Source organism: Mirounga angustirostris, unplaced genomic scaffold (assembly GCF_029215605.1).
Source record: "Mirounga angustirostris isolate CCGP_5_RB_7025 unplaced genomic scaffold, mMirAng1.0.hap1 SCAF_4, whole genome shotgun sequence".
In the NCBI taxonomy this organism is placed as follows: Eukaryota; Metazoa; Chordata; class Mammalia; order Carnivora; family Phocidae; genus Mirounga; species Mirounga angustirostris.
In genome coordinates, this window is record NW_026991712.1 from 61,641,870 (window position 1) to 61,667,830 (window position 25,961).

The 25,961-nt window shown below is 36.7% G+C and overlaps 1 protein-coding gene across 12 annotated transcripts in view; it reads left to right on the top strand.

The window, feature by feature from the left end:
* The window catches only part of NCOA2 (nuclear receptor coactivator 2), a 290,419-nt gene that overhangs the window by 94,672 nt on the left and 169,786 nt on the right, over positions 1–25,961 (top strand). For 10 of the 12 annotated variants that reach the window (XM_064588232.1, XM_064588229.1, XM_064588230.1 and 7 more), the window contains exon 2: positions 3,360–3,416. The gene's annotated coding sequence lies outside the window, so the exon portion shown is untranslated. Of the gene's footprint in view, positions 1–3,359; positions 3,417–20,324; positions 20,402–25,961 lie in introns of all 12 variants that reach the window. The other 2 variants (XM_054512572.2, XM_064588233.1) reach the window with 1 other exon arrangement.

Here is a 25,961-nt window from a genome sequence, read left to right on the forward strand (position 1 = left end):
CAGGCTCCACGCCCAAACTCACAACCCTGAGACCACCTGAGCCGAAATCAAGAGTCCGATGCTTAACTGGACCGAGACACCCAGGCGCCCCCCCCATTGTGTATCTTTTATGATATATATAATATATTTAAAAATCTTTAAATATTTTGCCCATTTTAAAAAGTTGAATTGTTTTATTATTGAGTTATTGAAGTCCTTTATATATTATAGATGGGCATCCTTATTATTTAGCTCTTTATGTATTTTAAATGCACATGCTTTATCAGGTAATTATTTTGCCAATATTTTCTCCCCATCTGTAGCTTGTGTTTTCATTTTTAAATTATGTCTTTTGAAGAGCAGACATTTTCATTTTAATGGAGTTCAGTTTGTCAGGTTTTTTTTTCTTTTATGGTCTTTATTTTTATTTTATGCCTTTGGTGTAATATCTAAAGTTTTTTCTTCTAATCCACAATAATTTTCTCGAGGAATCTTCTTCTACAAGTTTTGTAGTTTAGTTCTTACTTTTAGGTCTGTGGTCCTATCCATTTTTAGTTAATTTTTTGTACATGGTACAAGGTAAAGGTCGAGGTTCTTTTTCCCTTTCCATGCGTCTAAGTTTTTGGCATTTATTGAAAAGACTGTCTTTTTCTCATTAAATTACCTTGTGACCTTTGTTGAATATGAATTGATATAAATGTGTGGGACTGTTTCTGGACTGTGTTCTCTTCTATTGTTTATCCTTACGCTAATACCCCACTGTTTTGATTGTAACTTTACGGTAAGATTTGAAATTAGGTAGTTTTTTTTTCAACTTTTGATGTAGTTTTAAGGTAGCCCTGGTTCAGAAATTTCCCAGTTGTTTCCATGTTTACGTGTCTCTGGAGGGTTATGGGCAGATAAAACCATTAGGACATTCCAGGGAAAATCGGTTCTCCTTTGGGTAGGACAGCCCTGAAGCTTCTGGGTTTTTTTGTTTTAAAGATTTTATTCATTTATTTGACAGAGAGAGAGAACAAGTAGGCAGAGAGGCAGGCAGAGGGAGAGGGAGAAGCAGGCTTCCCGCTGAGCAGGGAGCCCGATGCGGGGCTCCATCCCAGGACCCCGGGATCATGACCTGAGCTGAGGGCAGCGGCTTAACCGACTGAGCCACCCAGGTGCTCCTGAAACTTCTGTTTTTTCATCATTTCACTGAGTTACCTGTCAGAGCCAGCAGCGCTTAGCAGGATCATACTTGGTAGGATAATTGTAACACCTACTGTGCACCAGGTGCTTTATGTAATCATCTCATTGAATACTTCCAAGGTGCTGCAAACAGGACGTTATTATCCTCATTTTATATTTGAGTCCACAATAACACTTCCTAGGTCGCATACCTAAGCTGCTGCTAACAATAGAGTAATATTATCAGCAGCAGTATTTATATGATAAAGCCAGTTTTGAAAACTGGTCTGTCTGATGACTTAACCCTACGAGGTTTTTCCACTGTTTGGTGCTGCCTTCTTTTTCGTTTCTTTTCTTTTCTTTTTTTAAGATTTATTTACTTATTTTAGAGAGAGAGTTCGGGGAGCAGAGTGCATTGGCACTTTCTCCTCATATTATCTTAGCATGTTAGTGAAAACGTACTGAATAATATAGATCAAGCAGTAATAGTTTAATATCATCACTCCTACTAATAATCACAACTTTTAGCTCTTGATTGTGGCATAGTGTGATGTCCTTGAGCGAATTAGTTGTTGGTATAGAATTATAATAGGCTTAAGTAGGCTAGCATAATGAATAAATTTACCCCAGTAGAGCCACAAAGAATTGATGACTCCTATTACATAACAGTTTATTGCACACTACTCACTGACTGCCACTTGAGGAGAATCCATTCGTTTTACTTACTGTGATAACTTCTTATTTGCATACAGATTTTCTTTTGTTTTTCATGAATCATCACTAACTAATACCCTAGCTGCATTTCATTACATTTGATGATCTCCAGATCGAGCAGGTCCTGGTAAAACTCAAGATGGAATTTTTTCTATTTCCCTCCCCTTTTGACCTCTTTAGATTAAAGTAGTAAACATTAATACACAGACAATAGCATAAGCACATACTTGTTTGTATTCCTCACTGTACATCTTAGAAACAAACTTCTTTAGTGCAGTGGAAGTGATTCTCCTGTGGGTCAGAAAAATGCTGCAGGGTCCTTTGGAGTTAAATTCTTTGTTCTCAAAGACATATGCCCAGAAGAAATTTGGTGAGCAGCTCCCCTCGTGATTGAAAATGTTCATTTCTTCCTTATCTACATTTGCTCTTTTTTTTTTTTTTTTTTAAGATTTTTATTTATTTATTTGACAGAGAGATAGCGAGAGCAGGAACACAAGCAGGGAGAGTGAGAGAGGGAGAAGCAGGCCTCCTGCTGAGCAGGGAGCCCGATGTGGGACTCGATCCCAGGACTCTGGGATCATGACCTGAGCCGAAGGCAGACGCTTAACGACTGAGCCACCCAGGTGCCCTATCTACATTTGCTCTTACAAATTGTTAAGATTGTCGTATATTTTTATATGGCATCATTTTTGCATCATTTTACTCGAGATTTTTTTTTTTGAGATAAATTATTCAGTCACTTTTGAACTTCTTTATACAATTATGACTTAGATTTTTATTTCAGTAGTTTCAAGCCTTTTGATTCCTTGCAGGTAAACTATAAATCACAACAAATTAAGATTGCGATGTGGGGCGCCTGGGTGGCTCAGTTGGTTAAGCGACTGCCTTCGGCTCAGGTCATGGTCCCGGGGTCCTGGGATCGAGTCCTGCATCGGGCTCCCTGCTCTGCGGGAAGCCTGCTTCTCCCTCTCCCACTCCCCCTGCTTGTGTTCCCTCTCTCGCTGTGTCTCTCTCTGTCAAATAAATAAATAAAATCTTAAAAAAAAAAAAAAGATTGCGATGTGAATTTTATTTATTTGTTTACTCAGCAAACATTTACTGTGCACTGTGTTACTGTGTGCTGGGCGCTGGGCTGCTCCTAGGGGGGCAGTCTGGACATATGGATCTCAGGTCTCTGCTGCTTCTCAGCTTCCAGTGCTCCTGATGAGACCTAAGCAGCTGCAAGAAAGTGTAGTAAGAATTACGGTGGGAACTCAAAATTGTAGACTAGACACCTCATCCATCATTCACAATGAAATGCGGCCTTACATATTTTACGTTTTTTTAACCAAATAGAAGTCATGCAGCAAGTCTACTTCTTGATTTATCATGCAATTTAATGGCGAGATGTTATTAATGAGTTAGTTACTTGTATATTGGTTGTAAAAATCACATCCACTCTAATGAGTCCAAGAGGAGTCTGTTTCTTTTTATTCATGTTTGCTTGTTTGTTTGTATTGCAGGTGTCTCTTGGATTTGGCTACAAATTTATAGATCTTCTGCACTGTGTACAGGCACAGGTAAGTCAAAATTAAGCCTTTCTGTTGGAATATTTTTATTTTTAAGTAAACTCAAATATTTAAAAATTATAGTGTAGCAAAATAATGTGTAAACAAAACAAATATAAATAAGAAAATGTGTATTTGTCAGCATTTCTGTTTTATTATAAAAATTCTGTGGGAATGTGTTAGAAATGAATTTGAAGGTAAAGTGATCTTATCTGTTTATCAGTGTTTACTGTGTGTATTTGGGAAGAGTTTACACATACCCATTAGATGAGGTGATTTATAATGTCACAGCCTGGCAAAATGTTTACCTTTTTTTTATATATAAATAAAATAGTTGCTATCTATTGTGGCAGCAAATGGAGGTAATTGTTTTAAATTTAATGAGCAGGCTTTTCTTGTCCAACCAGTCTGAAATAGCTTCTCAGTCACTTCTTAACACACCACCCTGATAGATTTTTATCATGATATTTATGATCATGTGATACATTCTTATTTCTTTATAGTCTTCCCTTCGAAAATACAAGCTCTGTGAACATTGAGACTGTTTTTGTCTAGCCTAAAAAACGGTATCCCTGACTTTTAGGATAGCACCTGGTGTATAGGAAAGACTGAATAAATGTTTGTTTAAAGTAATTATTGGATAGTAAATATTAAGAATTTGCTTATATTCAGAGTCATCAAGCTCTGCATCTATAAAGAAAAACTAGAAATAGTTTTTATACTTATTTCTAAATATGAAATTAATTTGTATCAAGTACTTAAAGTATATGGCTCTTAAATGTTCTGAGAAATTACCTGTGTTGCATATATTATGTACTAAAGTGTGCTTAATCAGGATAGATTCAGAGGGTAATGCTTCCAATTCTGTATTTATTTTGTCACTACCCTAGAAGGTTCTTATGATCAAGTTATGGATAAACCTGAAGCAGGTGTGAGAGCTTCTTACCTCCTTACTGGATTATGCTACCATATTAGATATGTTTTTTGATATCTTTGTAGAGAGTGAGAGAATTGAAAATCTCTAAGTCAAAAATTTCCCACGACCTATCACTGGATACAAAATTTAACTTCCTTACTTAGTTTTCAGTTTCTAGATTGGGGAGATTTTTTGGTCATTTTTCCACCCTCTATATTGATGTTTGAATTCATTATCCTAGAGCTATAGGAGGGATGCTTGGCTGGCTCAGTTGGTAGAGCATACTACTCTTGGTCATGAGTTCAGGCCCCACATTGGGCATTGAGCTTACTTAAGAAAGAAAGAAAGAAAGGAAGGAAGGAAGGAAGGAAGGAAGGAAGGAAGAAAGAAGAAAAGGAAGGAAGGAAGAAAGAAGAAAAGGAAGGAAGGAAGGAAGGAAGGAAGGAAGCTATAGGAGGGCGCCTCTCAAATAAATAAATAAAATCTTAAAAAAAAAAAAAGATAGCTATAGGAATAAGCAGACCACCTATTTCCTTGTGTCCTTGGCAGTTTTCTTTAGGTGTTCCAAGTTATTGGTTGCCATTATTGGTTTCTTGGTTTGTTTGTTTGTTTGTTGTTGTTTTTGGTATGTTTTGTTTTTTGATCTTTCTTCAGGCATTGGTCTCTTCTGCCAGCATGATTTTCATTTATAGAAAGAATTAACTCTGACCTTTAGTGTTTTTTTAAGTGAAATTTTATGAATTATTTCTTATTCACATTTAATTTTATAAGTGCAACTTGCAGAGATTCTCTTGATAATACTAATAACAGCAGCTATTACTTACTGCTCTCTTACTGTGTGCCAGGCATTATGTAAGTGCTTTTGAGTTATCTTGAGAATAACAGATAAGGAAATTGAAGCTTAGAGAGGTTAAGTGACTTTTCCAAGGTCATATCAAGTAAGTGGCAATTTGCCACTCCAAAGACCTTGATCTTAACCGCTGAGCTCTATTTTATGCCTAAATAGCCCTGACTACAAGCATATTTGTGGCAGTAAGTGAATTATAGGAAAATCATGTTGCTATGTGAGGACTTCAAAATTAATTTAAAAGTCAAACATTATTTTGCTTCCATTTCATTAGCAGGTCCTAACTTTTAACCTTTATTTCAAACTGTGAAACATGACAACTCATTTGAAATTTAATGACTACCTAAACAACTCCACTAAAGTTGGAACTAAAGTTCCACTCTGGCACTTTTCATTTTGTGCTCACTTTTGAGGACGGGGGAGAGGCACATAGGGGAAAGCCATTTGGATTCCTTTTTCCATTATAAATGTGTATGCTATGAATCAGCATTCTTTATCCCTTGAAATATTAGAAATTTTTGTTTACAGGTGGCATATATAGCTTGGTAGATGAATCATTTTTCTTAGAATAGGTTGTATGAAATGTAGTAACTATAGAATTACTTAGAACCCTTATCTTGAAAGGTATAACAATTTATATCTCTGGCAAAATATTTTTAATTTTTAAGAAATGAGGTGCTATGACTTTGAGGTAGAGCAGAGTTGGTTCAAACAGAACTTCAGCTTTCTTTATTTAGTTTATTTTCGGGGCTGAGGAGGACATATTATATAAAAGTATTTTGAGTCTTACATGTATAATATTGTGGACAAAATGTTCTTGAAGACAGTGTTGTTGAATACATCTTAAAATTTTGATTTGAGAACAAGATTAATTGTATTTCCTCACACTTGCCAAAAGGTTTGTGTCTATAAGTATAAACATAAATTTCAGATTTGAGTATATGGAAAGGGAATTCTGTTTGAATTAAAAAGACAGACTTTATTTAACAGACAAATTGTGCTTTTTAATCTATAGCTACATCAATATTTCCATTCCAGTCTCACATTTTAAGCGTTTTTAAAGTTGGCCAGTAAAATATTCTTAGAATTGATAGTGAAAACAGGAGCAAACATTAGATAAATCTGTTTGACAATATAGCCTTGAAATGTAATTTTCCCTTCACTATGGAAAACTCAACTCAGTGTGGAGTCATATGTACTTTGTATTTATTTCTAAGTCTGTTTTCTGTATGCCAGAAGATTTGGGGTGGGAGAACAGGGTGGGGGATGGGTGGGTGAATTGTTTACACACACTAGTTCGAGCTAAACTCTTTGATGCTAATATATGGAGAGAGAAGTTGTCCAAAGTATAATAAAGTGTAATACACTTCTTGTAATACTAATATACTTTGTTGTGAACTAAATACTAAAAATTGTATTAAGCATATCAAGACATAAAAGAAATTATGCCCATGTTGGCTATGACGTGGTTAAAAGTACATTTCAAGTGAATATTTGTTGGGTTTTGAATTCCCTCTTCATTCATAGATGTGAGTTGAGTGATTGGCTGCCTGATTTAACTAAGATGTGTATATTCCCATGAAGACAGGGCGGCTTGATTTGAGTTGCAGATCTGAGGCTTTGAGTACTATCCACTGAAAATCAGTATTAATATAAACAAACATTGAGAACATTTAAGTATACATATCTTGCTTTAGGCAAAATCTGCGGACATTTAATTGTATTGCTACTTTGTGATGTTTCCTTGAAATTTCAGCATGGTAGGCACTGTGATCTGGAAAATAACAGATATTTTGACAGTTGGCAAAATGCCCTCAGTCATTTAACTATGGGAGCTGGAATTCTAACCCTAGCCTCCCTGGGTAGGCTCCTCTGCTCTTGGTGAGCAGGGCTGACTGCTGAATTCAGGCTTACTGGTAGGTCGAAATTGCCTTGCCGTGGGTGTCATTGACACAGAGCCATCAGTTGGAAAATGGATGACAGGCCAGTTTTTAAAGCATTTTTACTATTCCACTTTCCTCCCTTTTTATGTACACACTAGTGTAAACAGATTGGCTTAGTTTTCCCCATGAAAGTAAATTCATTCAACACTCTTAACTCTCCTTTCTCACTCCCCTCCTTCCTTTTACCTTTGGGTCATGACTGTTTCCTTCTGATTCTCCTCCCTTTTGGAAATATTTATTAATTATTTATATTGTTCTAGACTATGCTAAGTGCTGTGGGAACTAGCACTTTTAATACCCCAATTTATTAAACTGGAAAAGAAATATTACTACAAGGTTAACTCCACATTTCCTTGCTCAGTGTTTTCACACTGAATTTTGGCTTTCTGATTTTTCTTTTAAAGAAAAAAAACCTGAGCATTGATTTATGAATTATAAGTCTTTTCTTACTAAAAGTCTTAATCTATCCATGGTAGTAAAGGTTAAGGCACCAGCAATGACAACCAAAAGCTGTCTATATCATAAGTAAATGTTTTGTTTGTATGGAGTTCACAAGGCTTTCAAAGTGTGCTCTGGGGAAGGTACACACCTCCTGAGTGTGTTGTGCTTAGTCAGGTTGAGGTAATCACAGAGTCTAGGCAATCTGTTTAGAACCATATCCTTGCTATTTCTATAGGTATAGACAAGCAGAGTGTTGTTGGTAAGCGTAGAGCGTTGCTGAAAAACATACCAGAAATACGGGGAACCTGATTTTCCTGATTGACTTAAATTTTAGCAAAAAAGGTAATTTAGCAAAATTTAGAATTGCAGACAGCAATTTAAAAACATGTTTTTAAATAAAATTCATAAGGCTGTTTCTTAGATTATAAGAAAGTTGAGTTTCAGTTTAGAGACGTTTTACTGTGAGAATACTTTATTTTTAAGATTTTTTATTTATTCATTCGAGAGAGAAGGTGAGAGAGAGAGAGAGAGAGAGGGAGAGGGAGGGAGCAGGGAGCCTGAGCGGGACTTCATACCAGGACTCCGGGACTCCGGGATCATGACCTGAGCCCCAGGCAGACACTTAACCCACTGAGCCAGCCAGGCACCCGAGAATACTTTTTTTAATTGGAAGTTCCTAAGTGTGAATTCTGTTGGTGTAGCTGGTGTTTTTTGGGAAATCATTAAAATTAAAAGTATTACCAGTCTATATTGTATAAATCTTTTGAGTTAACGTGTCTTAGGGGAGGTAGCGCCAGAGTGGGAATCTTCTGAGAAAGTTAGAGCGGACTCTGATTTTTCCGCTGTGGTTTTCTGTACTGTACAACGGGTGGATGGTTGTATGGAAATAGGGAGAAGTGGTTTATAGATTGTTAGCAAAGTGTGTTTTCCTGCTTTGTTGTTGTTGTTGTTGGCCTTTAGATTTCAGTTCAAACCTGTATGCTCTTATTTATCTGGATAGTAGAGTTGTTAGCTTTAAGAAGGTCCCCAGTAAGCAAAATTTCACATAAGTGCCACCATAATAACTTTAGGAATACACAGCATTTGATTTTAAGATAGTAGGATTTTTAGCTATGCCATTCACTCTCACTTTGGAAGGAAAATGACAGATATACATGTTATTTTCTAGGTAGGTGTTGAATTTGAGTCAGTTGACCTTGCCAGAATCTCCTTAAAGATAAATAGCAAATAAATCAGGCTGCTTCCCTCGAACACCTCATAGTTTACTTTTTTTTTTTTTTTTTTTAAGATTTTATATATTTACGTGACAGAGAGACACAGCGAGAGAGGGAACACAAACATGGGGAATGGGAGAGGAAGAAGCAGGCTTCCTGCGGAGCATTGGGCTTGATCCCAGGACCCTGGGATCATGACCTGAGCCGAAGGCAGACGCTTAACAACTGAGCCACCCAGGCGCCCCTCATAGTTTACTTTTGAAGCTCAAATCATTTATGTTATTCTCCACTGTTTACCATATCTAGATGTAAAGGATAAATTAAGCATTTATTTATGAAATTATCCATATAATTAAGTAGGTTTTCTTTCTTTCTTTTTTTTCCCTGTGATTCTTTGGCCTTAGGATGTAGGTGTTTCCATTGAGCCATCTATGGCTAGCTTAAGACTCAGATAAACTGGAGGAGTCAGAGAAGTTAATAGCAAATTTTGCAAATTGTGATTTTTAACCTACTTCCATGCATTAGGTTGTCTGAGCATTATTTGCTACCTCATGAATGATTCATGGGTGTCTACAGTCAATGGAAATATATTTTTTATCCTAGTTACACCTTGCCTTCCCATCCAAAAAGAGCAAAGGGAGGATAAGATGTATTTAGCTCTTAATAATGGCTTAATGGGAATTTAACCATATACTATAAATGTATATAGTTCATATTTGAAGGATTTCTTAAATCTATGTCTGCATGCAAGGTTGATTTTTGTGGTATCCTAGCTATAGGATTGTTTGCCTTCACTGTTTTTTTTTTTCTTTCTGAAGTATTTAAAGATCTTGAATTGGTTTTGAATTGATTAATTTGAGGACATTGCTTTCTTTAACAGTTTTGACTTTTTGGTGCCAGTTACATAAATTGTATAAGCAAAATCATACACTTGACATTTTCTGGCCTCGACCTAAAGGTCTGGAAATTTGCTACCTCTCAATATCGCAGAGTTGGAACACAGTTTTGTTGTACTTCCTGAGAAGTGAAAAGGACTGAAACGGCAGAAGTGTCATAGGCCAGGGTGCACTTTGGTGGAAAGATGAATGGAGAAGTTTAGACCTACCAGTGCCTTTCATGAATCCCAAGACTTTTAAGTCTTGACTTTAAACTACAAGATAATATCTTCGAAAGAAACAACTGTGTCATAATTATTGAATTGGTGACTTCAATTAGCATAGCGAGAGTAGGGGCAAAAGGGAAACAGTTCATCTCTCAGTTTCTTTCAATTCTTTGTCATTCAAAGAGTGATTTGATCTAGGGACTCTTGGGTGGCTCAGTTGGTTAAGCATCTGCCTTCTGCTCAGGTCATGATCCCCGGGTCCTGGGCCTGAGTCCCGCATCAGGCTCCCTGCTCAGCGGGGAATCTGCTTCTTCCTCTACTGCTTTTCCCTCTGCTTGTGCTCTCTCTCTCTGGCCAAAAAAAAAAAAAGTGATTTGATCTAGATTTCTAATTCTTCCTTTTATATGGCAGTTTTATTACAGTCCAGAAAATAAACTTTAGTTTCATAGGTTATAAGACAGAGTGTGAAAATAGAAGATAGTTTTGAACTAACATGTTTTGAAACTATATTGTAGTTACTCATGCTATTATATTTGAATAGAATAAAAATGTAAAATTCTTTTGACTTAACATCTGTTAGACAAATTAGGCTTGTTTCATGAGCACTATTTATATACAATAATAGATTTTGTTTGATTAACCCAATAGAATCTAGAGTTTATTTTTTCTTTGCAACTAGGTGCTTTGGAACACTTAAGATTTTCTGTGATGTAGACATTAGATGTTTAATGTTGCTGCTGCCTCAAAATACACACAAAATTTCATAAAATCTTTATTGTCTTACATGTAAGTTATTACTTCTTTGAACTTTTTCACTGACATATTTATATGATATGTCAGGGTCAGGTTCAGACTTTCTCTTTAAAGTATCTTCTGAAAATATAAAGTAACCTTTTGTAAAATACTGCTGTTACCTTTTAAATGTATTTTTATTTTAACATATCCAAAATGCCAGTGCATATTGCTTTAAACCATAATGTGCACTCACCCTATTTATCTATTTCCCATCTTATTATTTTTCCCTCCTTATTTTTAAGAGAGAATAATAAAAACAAACGAAAAGATTAAAACCTTTCTCCTTTCACACCACAGTGGCTTATCACCAAAGCTGTTCAACCTCAGAGCCAAATAAAAGCTGTCCGCTGTGCCAGCCACAGTCTCCACAGACATGCCATTGTGGCTTCCCTCAAGTCCTTGAGCCCATGTCCCTCAAGTCGAGGCCTGCCACCCCAAGAGCTATACACTTCCTTCTGAACCCTTTGCTATTACTTTAGGGATAGAAAATAAGAGGCATTTATTTATTGTTTATTCCAGTACATTTGGTGTCTTTGGCTTATTGTGATTCTTCTACTCAGTGTTTCATTTAATTAAGTCATTATTTTTACTGTGCGTATTACTGTTGACTAAGGGTCCTATTTCCTACTAAATTTCAAGGGCTGGTTATGAAAATAATATACCTGATCATTTGTTTATATAACACGTTGAGGTTTCATGAGGTAATTAAAGTTTTCACAGTGATTTGAAGCAGAGATAAATATAGGTTACCTTGAGGGATATAGAGAGAAAAGGAAAAACAAACGTTTACTATTCCTTTTGGCAAAACGTGGTTCTTGGCCTTTGCATGTGTTGTATCAATTTAAACCCTGGATAAATTCTTTATGTCAGAATGTGAAGTATGTTCTGAGTGTGTCTAAATTCTCTGATTTGAAGTTGAAACGAAACCACTTTTTTTTTTCAAAGTATTCAAATTTTATTTCTTAGGCCATAATGTATAGAGTGAAATAGAACTGTGTCTTTCTTTTTTTTTTTTTAAAGATTTTATTTATTTATTTTAGAGAGAGAGTGAGAGAGAGAAAGAGCACAAGAGGGGGGAGCAGGAGAGGGAGAAGCAGACTCCCTGCTGAGCAGGTAGCCCGATGCAGGACTCGATCCCGGGACTCCGGGATCATGACCTGAGCCGAAGGCAGTCGCTTAACCAACTGAGCCACCCAGACGCCCTAGAACTGTGTCTTTCAACTCATCTGCTTTTATTTGAGTCTTGTAACAGTTGCAAAGACGTTTTTTGCTGCCTGCTAAACTAGTTAAGTAGGAAAAATGATTCTGATCTCAAAAATGGGAAGTTTTGATTAACTGATCCCATCAGATACTCAAAATGAGCTTTGTCACATGCTCAAAAGATGTAAGTCAAAGATGTGAAGAAAATTGAGTTAGAAGTGTCCTACTTTATTTTTTCTCATTATATAGAGCGGACATGTCAGTTAATGTTTTGTTTTTTCGTTGGTTTATTCACAGAACATTTTTAACATTACAGTTGCCTATATGTGTACATGTAACTTCTGTGTCAATGTTACTGTATATATAAATTTGTCTTATTTAAAATAATATCACTGTAGGGGTGCCTGGCTGGCTCAGTTGGTGAAGCACATGATTCTTGGTCTCAGGGTTGTGAGTTTGAGCCCCATGTTAGATGTGGAGATCACTGAAAAATAAAATCTTTAAAATAAATTAATTAAATAATATCATTATATTAGCAAACATTAATAATCATGATGTAACTCCAAACAGGTAGAAACTAGGACATGAGTATAAGTTAAGAAGTGTATGTTTGGGGTGCCTCGGTGGCTCAGTCGTCAAGCGTCTGCCTTCGGCTCAGGTCGTGAACCCAGGGTCCTGGGATTGAGTCCCACATCAGGCTCTCTGCTCTGTGGGAAGCCTGCTTCTCCCTTTCCCACTCCTCCTGCTTGTGTTCCCTCTCTCTGTGTCAAATAAATAAAATCTTTAAAAAAATAAAAGAGGTGTATGTGTAAGTCATCTGTTTAATTAAGTGTAGTTTGCTTATATTTGAGTACATTTCTTAGTTATAGAACAATCATCAGTGTGGTTTCAGTGTAGAGACATGGATCTGGAAACAAGTATTATCAACACAGATCCTCTTTCAACCATAGTACGAGTGGAATGGAAAGTCCTTGGAACTGAAAGATCATTTATAATTGCTAGCATGTGTATTGTGCTTATCATGTGCCAGGTAGTGTTCTAAGCTCTTCTCATAATAATCCACATAATCCTCAAAAGAAATTTACTAAGTAGCTGCTGTTATGTTATCATTTTAGGTATGGGGAACTGAAGGCACTGAGGGGTTCAGTTGACTTGCCCAGTGATGCTCATCTGCTTTTATTAGCTAGTTAGAGGCAAAATTGGGATTCAAACCTAAGCTGTCATTGGTAATATTTTTGTTTTGTTTTGTTTTTACCAGAAATTGAGTTTATTTGGGAATAGGAGAGGAATTGCAGTTTGGGAAACACTTGTTGTAACAAGCTACATGTTAGTCTTTTGAGGGTTTTAGGTGGGGTGTTCTTACATGCAAATGGGGGAAAGTGCAGCCAGAATGCAAAGAGGGGGAAGTCACTCCAGAGCCCAGGCAGTAAGTTTGTTGGCTTGATGATTGGGCGAGATTCTTGGGAGGATGTTCATTGGTTAGGAGCTAAGTCTCAGTCTTCTCTAAATCAGATATTTAATGGAAATCAGCCCCTTGATTCTTAAGTTCCATTCTTCTGAGGGCGCATGCACAAGATTTTCCATTTCATATTCTCAAGTTCCATTTTAAAGCTTTTATTTATGGGATGCCTGGATGGCTCAGTCGGTTAAGCATCTGCCATCGGGCTCCTTGCTCATAGGGGAGTCTGCTTCTCCCCCTCCCTGCTTGTGCACGCATGCTCTCTCTCTCTCTCTGGTAAATAAAATCTTTTAAAAAAAAAAAAGATTTTACTTATTTGAGAGAGAGCGAGCACAGGCAGGAGCGGGGTAGGGAGGCGGAGGAGAGGGAGAGAGAGAATCCCAAGCAGACGCTGCTCTGAGCGCAAGGACTGATGTGGGGCTCGATCTCACGACCCTGAGATCATGACCTGAGCTGAAACCAAGAGTCGGACACTTAACCAACCGAGCCACCTGAGTACCCCCTCAAGTTCCATTTTAGATCGAAGTTCTTCCACATTTTCCCCTGTTGATCAAGCTCTTTCACAGAAAGCATTGCTGATCAACCATGTTGTTTAGGCATTGTTTTCTGTCTCTCTCTCTCTCTTTCTCTTTCTCTCCCTTTGATCAAAGACATTATTAGATGGAGTATGTGTCCCTTGGCGCTGAGGAGGACCATCCTCAGGTGTCTTGTCCCACAGAGGAGAGAAATGGCAAGTAAATTTTATTGGACTCATTTGAACAACAAAAAGAATAAGAAATGGAGAATCTTAATCATGCTCCTCTAGGATGGTTAGCTCAGTGTCTGTGGTCGGTTGAGCTTTAGGATAAACATAAACACAATATTCTTAACACAGTACATATTGGTAGTGCTTTGCCTGTGAAAGTTTGTTCTCTTAAAAAGTAAAGAACAACAACAAAAAGGATTAGTAATTTCAAAATAAAGTTTCAAACTAACCAAGTGTGGGTAAGGATGTGACTGAGGCTTAGCATTGTGTTTGCTGTCCCCTCCCTCCCAGTAAGGCCAGGGGGCCCATATCATTGTGGCGACCAGTGATGCTGAAAGTCCATGAAGTTGCTAAATTGTGTATCAGAAATGATTATTTGACATTAATTAAAGAGGAAAATGCAGGTCATAGAAATGATATTAAGCTGCTCCTTGGCTTCAAATGAAGTTTCACAGATAATTCATGCAGTGAGATTTGTGTTTAGACACAAATCTATTTAACATGGGTTCTTTTGCTTGAAGGATGGAAAAGGGCCCAGCCCAGTTGTTTTTTTTTTCATGTTCTTTTCTTTAGAAATAACTTTAGAACTTTTCCTCAATTAAAAAATATTAAAAAGGAATTTCCTGGGTTTCCCATAATAAGCTTATTTAGAACTGTCTCACACAAAGAGAAGAAAATTTTCAATTCAAAAGCAAATTTCTAATTTTTATTTAGAAAAAAATATATTTCTTAGAGTGACTAGAGAATCCTTTCAATTACTTTTTAAAAGCTTTATTTATATAAGTACAGTTTCTGTTTCATGTTGACTCTTTTTTTTAAAGATTTTATTTATTTATTTGAGACAGAGAGAATGAGATACAGAGAGCATGAGAGGGAGGAGGGTCAGAGGGAGAAGCAGACTCCCTGCCGAGCAGGGAGCCCGATGCGGGACTCGATCCCGGGACTCCAGGATCATGACCTGAGCCGAAGGCAGTCGCCCAACCAACTGAGCCACCCAGGCGCCCTCATGTTGACTCTTAATTTTCAGATAATCGTGATGTAACCTAACCGACATGGCATTTACATTTTACAAAATATAAAAAAAATTAGGCCACCCATTTTCTCAGATTTCCTCCAGGTTTGTTTTTTGTTTTTTGTTTTTTGTTTTTACATAGGGGAAATTATACCTGCTCTATAGGATTAGCATATAGTGTTTTTAGTTACTTACAAGTTTTTGTGATATAATCATATTTACCATGAATACAAAAAGGTTTTAATTACTTACCACCTCAAAGGTACTTTATTCATAGCTGCCATTTTCCTTTTTCTCTTTTCCTTTAAAGCTGTTTTTAAGCATATACATGATGAAGTTATAATTTAATAAATGCTGTCAAGTATGCTTTTAATGTTTTGATAATTCATGCTATTTCTTAAATCTGGTTAAATTTAGCTCTAAAAATTTTACTTTTGAGTCTTTATACTGTAACTCATGGTTTAGTCTCCGAGTCTTTTAAAAAACTTCGATATACCCTCAAATAACAGCTTGACCACATCCTTTCAAAAATAAAATGTGGAAATAGTATTATATCAGAACATAAGCACGTTTTAAGCAAGAAACTTTTCTTGCATACCTACGTTCTGCTAGTACTTAATATATATTTTATTTCATTCTATTCTTAATATCAGCTTGGGAGAGAGAAATTATCCCCATTTTATAGATGAAAATACGGAGTTTCAGAGAGATTAGTCAGGATCAGATAGTGAGATGCAGGTAGCTCTAGAATTTGAACCTGGGACTATATATTTCCCAAAGCTAATCTCTAGAATAATTTAGGACTTCCTCTAGTGGAAGGAACTTCCTGATTAGTTGCAAGCCCTGACTTGTTTTTCATTCCCCGCCAACTGACAGTGTCTTCCAATTCAGTCTATATTCATTTCTGGAACAGATTTTGCACACACAGGTCAGAATATTTTAAGTATATAGAAACATTTTATTTGGACTTTGTTCCGTTTACATCTTACACTGTAGTAAGACAAATGGCAAACATTTGGGGTTACAAAGCAATGTATTATTGACTGATGTAAAATAATGTACTGTAGTAGGTACACAGTGCCGGAAGGGTGATGGACACTGGGTCCATTGCTCTCTAACTCTTGACCCTCTTGACCATGTGGTTATCCTGCCATTCAATCCACAACTCTACTGTGTCTTCTAGATCATTAAAGCTGGTGTAGCTAGAAATAAGGGTTATTTTTTGTTGATGGGACTCCAGTGCCACAAAATGCTAGTTCTTGAACATTCTGATTAGTAGTGGTTTTAACGTATAGTCTCCCCATTTCACAGGTAAGAAAACTTGAAATTCTAAAGCTGAATGCTTTTTCAAAAGTAATACTGTAACTATTGAACATATTGAAAACCCCCGCCATGTTTAAACTGTTTAGTCCTGGGCTTTGGCCACGTAATGCTGCATGGTGTTAAGACAAGGCACTGTGAGCAGAAGGCTCCATTTCTCTTTCTCAGAGGTCTCTGATTCTGTTCAGTGTGGTTACTTTTGCTGTTCCCATCCAACAAAACCCCATGGGGTGATGAATTTCCAGTAGAGGCTTTTCTGAGAATGCTCTCTGGCCACTTGCAGTTAACTTACCTTTCCCCCTGATCTACTAGAGACCACAAACATAATGTTTTCTATGTTACCAGCAGCTTATGCTCCCTGAGAGGAAGAGGAATTTAAGTTCCTACAGCTACAGAAATGTCTTTCATACCTGAAATTTTCTAATAATATATTCGTTCCTAAGTTTTAATGAGTGGCTCATGATGCTTAGTTAGCATCTTCTTTAGATGCTTTCATAGCCAGGATGATTGATAACGCATGTCACTCCTTCCCTCCCCCTCCTTCCCCAGCAGGTATCTATAAGTGATGTGGTATTCCTTACACCCATCCAACACTGGCTTCTCATTCTTGATATTACATATGGAATGGGAAGCCACCAACAGTGTTATGCAGACTCCTTCAGGAGTCTGGTAGGCTAGTGTAGATACTAGCACTCAAACCCAATTCTGACTTTGCTTTGTCACATTGTTCTTTCTGCTATATTCTACCAGTTAGGACAAAGATAATGTCTTCTTTTTTTTTTTTTTTTTTTTAAGATTTTATTTATTTATTTGACACACAGAGAAAGACAGCCAGAAAGGGAACATAAGCAGGGGGAGCGGGAGAGGGAGAAGCAGGCTCCTGGCCAAGCAGGGAGCCTGACACGGGGCTCAATCCCAGGACCCTGGGATCATGACCTGAGCTGAAGGCAGACGTTTAATGACTGAGCCACCCAGGCGCCCCCAAAGATAATGTCTTAATTTTAGTACCTTCCCCCTATCTCCAAGAAAAGAAATCTAGCTTAGATGAACACCTGATTTTATAATATTTCATGAACACTGTATTCAGAAAAAGTGGCTTCACCCTTCTTCACTCTTAGGGAAGTAGCTGGTGTACTGAGTATAAAATTCAATATTCCTATATCTGCTTGCATGAAATTGGGAAGAATTTTACATAACCAAACCTGATCCTTCAGTTTTTGTTTGTTTGTTTTTTGTTTTTTGTTTTTTTTTTAAAGTTAGAAATTCCTTAATTTTTATTCATGGTACCACTATCACAACTTACAGGGCAATATACCTGATGTAATGAAAAGAAAAAGACAAAGCTACAACAGATAAAAGACCTCAGGAATGTACATCTAATTGACACTACATTGCATTAATCAATAGCTGCACTTTTTGCAGACTGTGGCTATGACAGTCCTGAACAAGAAGGGTTTCCTGTTTAAGCTGCAGTAACTTTTCTGACTATGGATCATCCTTCCTTCTGTGGCAGATTTTTATAGTTCCTCTAATGCATTTGGGACGACTGTCTCAAAGTAACCTGCAGCTTTCCTGACAACTCCTTGCTGTCTCTCCTGCTAAGAACTGTAGCTCTTTTCTTCTGAATTTTTTTTAGAACCTTCTGCTACCATATCCACCACTTCCACCACCAGATCCATAACCACCACCATAGGGACTTCCTGAGCTTCTTCCACCAAAATTGCCCCCCTTCATGGGTCCATAATTTGATTGCTGTTGTCCACTATAATTTCCAAAATCATTATAGTTCCTACCACCACCATAGTTACCTCCAAAATTTCCTCCTTAATTGTAACTATTTTACCAAATAGAGTCCCTAGAAAACAGATGTATTTTGATTTTACCCATAGTTGTGTAAGTTAGGACAAAAAATTTCTAAGAATTAAAGCAAGTAACATGAATTCCCACAGAATCATGGTCTTTTCTCAATTGGGCTAATTCTCATACTGGCTTTTATCATTCTGAAAGCTTCAGATGTCCTAATTTCCATAGGGTTTAGGATTTTGCCCTGGCTCTGCAACCTACTTGCATTGTTTTACTCACCAAAGAAAGTAGTAGGAGTCCAGCTCTGGTACTAGAAGTCATGATTTCCACTAAGATATCCCTAAGAATAGGGCATATTCTTTGGGCTCTAAACCATATAAATGTGCAAAATGGCAGATGACTGAAAGGTTATGTACAATCTTATTTTGATGCCTAATTATAGGCTAATACAGGTAGATGATTCCTGATGTGTAGTCCTGGATTCTTGACTGCCCAAAAGAAACCCAGCTCAAACAGAATGAGCAAAAGTGGAATTTATTTCTTCTGATAAGTGGGAAGTCCAAGGCTACAACTAGCTCTGGGTACATCTGGATGGGAGGACTTAAATGATCTCATCAGGACCTTTTTCTTTTGTCTGTATTTTTTTCTGTGTTTCTTTTTTCAATTAAGAATTCATGCGATAGCAAAGAAGGTCAGCAGTGGCTCCAGCTTACATCACTTTAACAGCCAGTATTCGCCTTTAATGAGAGCGGTTTTTTTTCCCCCTAATAACTCCAACAAAAATCACAGGAACAACTCATTGGCCCAGGTCACACTACCTGCCCATTTCAGAACCAATCATGACAAGGAACTAGGGGTACAGCTAGCATTTTGGTCAGTCCCTTATCACACTAAGAGGTGTGTAAAAGGATGGATATCGGTCCCAACAGGAACCCATATGACCTGACAGTGAAGGGCTGCTTGCCTCTGTTGGAGAGAGATAGCCAAGATTAAGGTTTGTGTTTTGTGTTTTTCATGTTTATTTGTTTTTTTTCAAGTCCAGAACTTAGAAAAGTCCTATCTACTCACAGGAATTAGTCAGGTATGCTAATAAATAGCATGTCTTTCATCAGTGCCACACATATGTGTTGAGAATACATTCTGTGCCATTCATTGTACTAGATCCACTAGCTAGAAGAAAAGACAAATTTTGCTCCCTTGAAGCTTATATTAGCATAGCGATGATGCCATTTAAAAAGGTACAGTATAAACAGTTCTGTGGCTAAGGGAAGCACCCACATGGGGTAGGTGGGGGCATTTCCAGGCAGAGAGGGCAACATGGAAAAAGGTCCAGTGGTGAAAGCGTCATTAACCGAAGTAGTTCCTGTACATGCAACGAATAGTCCGAGATCATGATTGTAGAAGTCAGTGGGCCCAGATGACCTAACAGTCTTTTACTTGCCCAGGTGTTTTTACTTCAGTCTTGAGTGCCATGGGGTCCTCTGAAGGATTTAATGGAAGGAAGTGAAATGATGATAGGTTGTGTTTTAGGATTCGTACCCTAAGCTGGGGCGAATGGACTGGAGGAGAACAAGACTGGATGCTGAGCACATGTCTATTGGCTGACGAACAGATAAATAAAATGTTGTGTATGTGCACTACAGAACGTAACTTGGCAATAAGAAGAAATGAAGTAGTGATAACATGCTACAAAATATTATGAACATGAACAAAATATTTAGTGAAAGAAGCCAGTATTAATAGGCCAGGTATTGGGAACCCTGGGTGGCTCAGTTGGTTAAGCGACTGCCTTCGGCTCAGGTCATGATCCTGGAGTCCCTGGATCGAGTCCCGCATCAGGCTCCCTGCTCGGCGACGAGCCTGCTTCTCCCTCTAACCCTCCCCCATCTCATGTACTCTCTCTCTCTCTCTCTCATTCTCGCTCTCTCAAATAAATAAATAAATCTTTAAAAAAAAAAATAAAAAAAAAATAGGGCAGGTATTGCATGATTCCATTTACATGAAATGTCCAGAATAGACAAATCTGTATAGATACAAAGTAGATTAGTGGTTGCCAAGGGAGCCTGGGCTGGGAGTGGGGGAAAATGGGAGAGACTGCTAATGGATATGTAATTTCTGTTTAGAGTTTGAAAATACTCTAAAATTGATTGTGGTGTTGATTGAACAACTGTGAAACTACTGAACTGTACATGCCAAATGGGTGAGTTGTCTTTTGGAAGAATTACGAATATGGGAGTAAAGTCACCTTATCTAGAAAACAAAAGACCAGCTGGTAGAACCAGGCATATAGAATATATAGAATACATCAAGAAATGATAAGAAATAACGAAAAATTGGAAAAAACTTAAATGTCTAACAATAGGAGAATGGGTAGGTTATGATGTATCTTCATAGAAAAGGAAATAATGAAAATCCTGACAGCATATCCACATTAAAAAAATTAATAACTTATAGATGTGTCCTAAAAATACTGTGTGTTGGGAATATTTAATTTAGGAGTAACATCTTAACTCTAACCCTTAATATTATTAATGTTACCAAAATATCTATGTTACCAAAGAACACCATTTAAGAAGGCAAAGAATCAATATATTTTAAGTGATTTTATTTTAAAATGTAGAGTGGGGAGCTTTTTTCGGGTGGGGGTCTTTTAAAAAACTTTTAGGGTCTGTTTCATTTAACTGAAAAATTCAGTGTATTGCACATCTTCAAAGGAGGCCAAGTAAACAATTTCTCCCCTAACTCTGAGTTTAAGAGGAAAGAAAAGATTATTACTTGGAACAACAGAGAGGCAGGATAATAACAACAACATTAATAATGTAGAGCAAAAATGCAGCGTGATAGAAAGTATACCATAACCATGGAAGGTAAAATAACATGGATAAATCCACAGGGTTTCAGAAGGAAATTGGACAGTGAGCATCACCGAACTTATAGGTGCTTTCTGTCATTTATACTTTATTGCAAAAACATTTGGCAAACCATTTTGGCCCTTTTATCACATTTTTTAAAAATTAAGTATAATTGATGCATAACATTAGTTTGGGGCATACAATATCGTGATTCGATATTTGCATATATTGCAAAATGGTCACCACAAGAAGCCTAGATAACACCTATCACAGTCATGGTTAGAAATTTTTTTATCTCTTAGGATGATGTCTCATTTTGTTTCTATAGGATCACTAAACCAATCAGGAAAAATGAAAACCGAAAACAAGTATTTTGGTCTTAATAAGGAAACCGAGGAAATGAGAAGTTCTAGAGAGTGTCCATGGTTGGGATTGGGGAATAAAGGGTAAGACAGAAAGTGGAGAAACCTTCCAGGGGTCTGCCTAGATAGAATCTTAGAAATTATTTTAAGACAAGATATTTTGGCTTCAGTATATCTGTATTTTATCTTTTTTTTGTTACTGATTGTAAAATTATTTTACTTGTAAAATGAGACAGCAAAAATATAAGGTAGAATGGAATGTTAGTGGCTAATAAAGAATGAAAAATTATCAGAGATTTTAGAATGCCATGTATTTGCAGATGATATCTGTGGGGTTTTTTTAAGGGTCTATGTATCAGAATTTCAGAGGATTGTTTTAAGAGTAGTAGATGTACTTACATTTAAAATTTGGCATTCAGGGCGCCTGGGTGGCTCAGATGGTTAAGCGTCTGCCTTCGGCTCAGGTCATGATCCCAGGGTCCTGGGATCGAGTCCCGCATCGGGCTCCCTGCTCCTTGGGGGCCTGCTTCTCCCTCTGCCTCTCTCTCTCTCTCTCTCTCTGTCTCTCATGAATAAATAAATAAAATCTTTTAAAAAAATAAATAAATAAAATTTGGCATTCAGAAATCCTTGCTGTGGTATTTTTTAATTTGCTTTTTAAATCTCCTCAATTTGCTATCCTTGAATCTTTTCTCCCTCCTAAGAGCAAGTCCCTCATCTTAGAGGCTAGAGGATTTATTGTCTTTCCTGAGAATTTCCTTTCCTTACCTTTTTAATTGCAGTGCTGTTATGGGTCCTGTCCCAAATTTCTTTCTTAATTTTTCTCTCTATTCATTTAATTTAACATATCCATTTCACATTAGGGATGTGCCTCTTTTTATCTTAAAAGAAATTGGTATTCTCTGAGTGAATTGTAAAATTCTCCTACTTAAATTAATGGCAAACATTGAAATATGTTTCTGATAATTAGGGAATCATTAATAGAGGAACAATTCTAGATCTTTTCAAAAGTCTTTTCAGTCAATATTTTACCTTATATCTAAATTGACAAAAAGCTTTTTGCAAAGTTTAGTGTGATTTTGAGAGCAGAGTGAACTTATTTTTGGGCCAAAATATTTCTGCTATGCCACCAGCTACACAGCTTTTATAATTTTGAGAAGTGTTTTTATTTAAGCATAGGAACTGACATCTATGTAGTAACACAGTATTTTTTTTTTTTTTTGCAGTTGTTTTCACTTGAGTACATGTATTCTGCTGGTTGTCACATCTGTCCCATCCTAGTTCTCTGAAAGAATTGCCAATTAGAGTCTAGTTCTTTGTGTTGATGTTCTAATTAATCAGGAAAGGAAAATTTGCTTTTAAGTGTATGTGAAAGTCCTTGCTAATTGGAAACATTAATTCAAAATTTCTTTCATATTTTCTCCACTGAACTTCATTTAGCCAGGCTTTTGGGGGTTTTGTTTTTAAAATTAGAGTAATATCACATTGATTCAACTTGTTTTAATATATCAGGTTCCTACATATAAATAGTTTAAGTAGGATTTAATCATTTGTACTGCCAGATTATTTGGTTTAAAAAAAAGATTCAGAAGTGTTCTTTTAAATATTAAATTCTCCTGTATGTTCAAATTTACATGACTTATATAGTGTTTTTTAGGTGTGCAGTTCTTTTATAAGCTAAACTGGAACTATTAGTAGTTTCTTATTTCTTTCTAAGGACTATATTCTACCCTTAGATGCTTTCCCATTACTCCTACTGAACTTATGGTGATAATTCCAACTTACTGGAAATTTCTTATGAATCATTAAAGATAGATTTTGGCAAGTGAAGTTTGATAACTGTAAATGAAGTAAATAAAACTGAAAATTAGAATTTTAGAAAATGGCATTTATGCTTTTTAAAAATTTTGGATTGATTGCTGACTTAAAATCATCAGCACTGCAGGCGAATCTCCTGGCTAGGTAAAATGTCCTTTTTAGTAAACGTGCATTGCCTTTTTATATGCAGACAGAAATTTTAATCGATTTAAGTGTATTGTAAATCTCTTTAGTCGAACTCACTGTCAGTTCTAAGGCGCTGAATCCCGGTGGTGGGAGGTGGTGCATCAGCGTTTCTGTTGTAAATATTGGAGCTGAAATGAGTGGGGTTAGTGAGCATTCTGAATAATAGGACAGTTCACTTAATAACAATGCAACTGAGGTCCTGAGTATGAATACTTTTTGGATCACATTCTGTATGGATTTTGGGGTCACAAGCTATCAGTTTCTTAAAGGAGTCTTAGAATGAGAATAATTACTAATATTCTGAAAGTAGAGCCTTTGGGAGAATTATTTTGGGTAAAATTCAATCCTTTTGCCACATGTGGAAATAAACATAATCTGTTTAATCATTAAAGACTATCTGTAATATAAATGTGAAATGGATTTGGGGATAGAGCTTGGTGTTACGCGAATTTATGTTTGGGTAGTACCAAAATTGTTCTGAGAATTGTTCAAAGATGACATAAAGTCAGAGGATTTTGTGATTGGAAATAAGTACTGTAAACTTTTGACCCCACTTCCAAAAAAAAAAAAAACAAAACCAAAAACCCCAAACTAGAGTTGTGTTAAAGCACCTACAGATGGCAAGGTTTAGCATGTAGTCAGCTCTTACCCTTCACAGCAATTATGATCAGGTTACACTCTAGACACTTCGGAAACTTCAGTGTTTTAATGGGGTAAAGTTGGATCTCTGAATTGCCTTTAGGGTGCTTTTATATATTAGAGAATCATCAAGAACATTTAGCCTTAAAAATTCAGTGTTTAGCCAGGTTTTTATTGTTGCTTTCCTTAAGTGTTTCCTTGACATACGTTTTTTTGGCATGAATTATAAGTTAAAACCATTTAGACTGAGATTTCTGAGATCTTTGCTGACTGCCTTAGGCTACTTTTATCATTTAAAAAATTGGAGGTGGGGCGCCTGGGTGGCTCAGTTGGTTGAGCGACTGCCTTCGGCTCAGGTCATGATCCTGGAGTCCCTGGATCGAGTCCTGCATCGGGCTCCCTGCTCAGTGGGGAGTCTGCTTCTCCCTCTGACCCTCTCCCCTCTCATGTGCTCTCTGTCTCTCTCATTCTCTCTGTCTCAAATAAATAAATAAAATCTTAAAAAATAATAATAATAAAAAATAAAAAATAAAAAATTGGAGGTATATTTTCATAGCACATAAATAGGTACTGATTAGTGTTTTTGTTCACTGCAGTAATCTTAGATTTACAAACACAGACATTAAAAGCAGTTCACAGGTCATTTTCTGAAATATAAAATATCAAAGATAAACTTATTTTTCTAGTAAAATGCATAAGTAGCTACATATATTGTATAGGGTGTTTGTAATTAATGCGTTGCACTGATGATATTCTGATGGCATTAAATGACTTGAACAATGGGGAATGAAAGGATAGTTTTCTTCATTGAAAATACTTAGCTGTGTTTAATATTAATAAATAAGTCTCCATAGATTGAACAATAAAAGGGTTATTATTTTACATCTTCAAAGAGGATTTCTAATTAGGAAATTTGAGAACTTTTTTAAACATTAAACATTGAGTTTAATGTTATTTCTGACATGATGTCTCTTTGTAAGATTGTGTCAAATAAAGAAGCTATCATGTTTTCTACTGATGACCTCAACCACTAACCACTAGTTTTTTCTTTCCCTTGTGTTCCCTCTTTTATGTACCCCTTGATCGCCTCGTTTGGGTTGATTTGTAATCTGACTCTTGCGACAGATGTTAGAAGGTGGAGTAAAGGGATTCTCTGCTTTTAGACCAATCGGTTTAGAGGCTGCTGTATTAAGTCTGTGGTCAGAAGAAAATTTCTTTATCCTTTTAAAATTACTGCCATCAAAGGAAAAGTACATGATAACATAAACAAAAAATGACAGAGAAAAATTAAGGGAGGAGTAGGAGAGACAAGAAGAGAAGTTAGACACAACTAAGGACGTTTTGGAGGAGGGGGTAGGGTTTTCCTGTTGAAGCATGTGCTTTGCTTTGACTGAATCTGGCTTAAATTGTGTAAACATCCCTCCTTCTAGGATGAATCAGTGCATTTTAGCCATGTCTGTACCTGTAGCAGAATACTGGCGATGAAAGTTTATAGGCAGTTTAAAGATGAGGGGAGAAAAGTGAAAAGGCTTGAAGTTTCAGGGATTCCACAAGATTCTGCCAAGTATGAGCACATTCTGAGATACCAGAAGAAAAAAAAAGTGTGTACTTTGAAAACACGATCTGTCAAGTGTTTAGAGGTACATTCCCAAAAGTTGGAACTCAGTTGATTCAAAGTACATGCTTATAATTATTTCTTTTGGTAATTATACCTGTGTGCAGAGTCCCTAGAGTTTTTCAATATCTTTATCCAATTTACTAGAATCTCTGTAAAACGTCTTCCCGTGGAAAGTATTTTCCATGTTGAGTGAAAGGGCTTTAACTAGGAACTTCCCTCACTGGGTAGTGTGATGGAGGAGTGAGGGAAAGAGCGGGTAGTTGAATGCACGGAATCTGTGTTTGC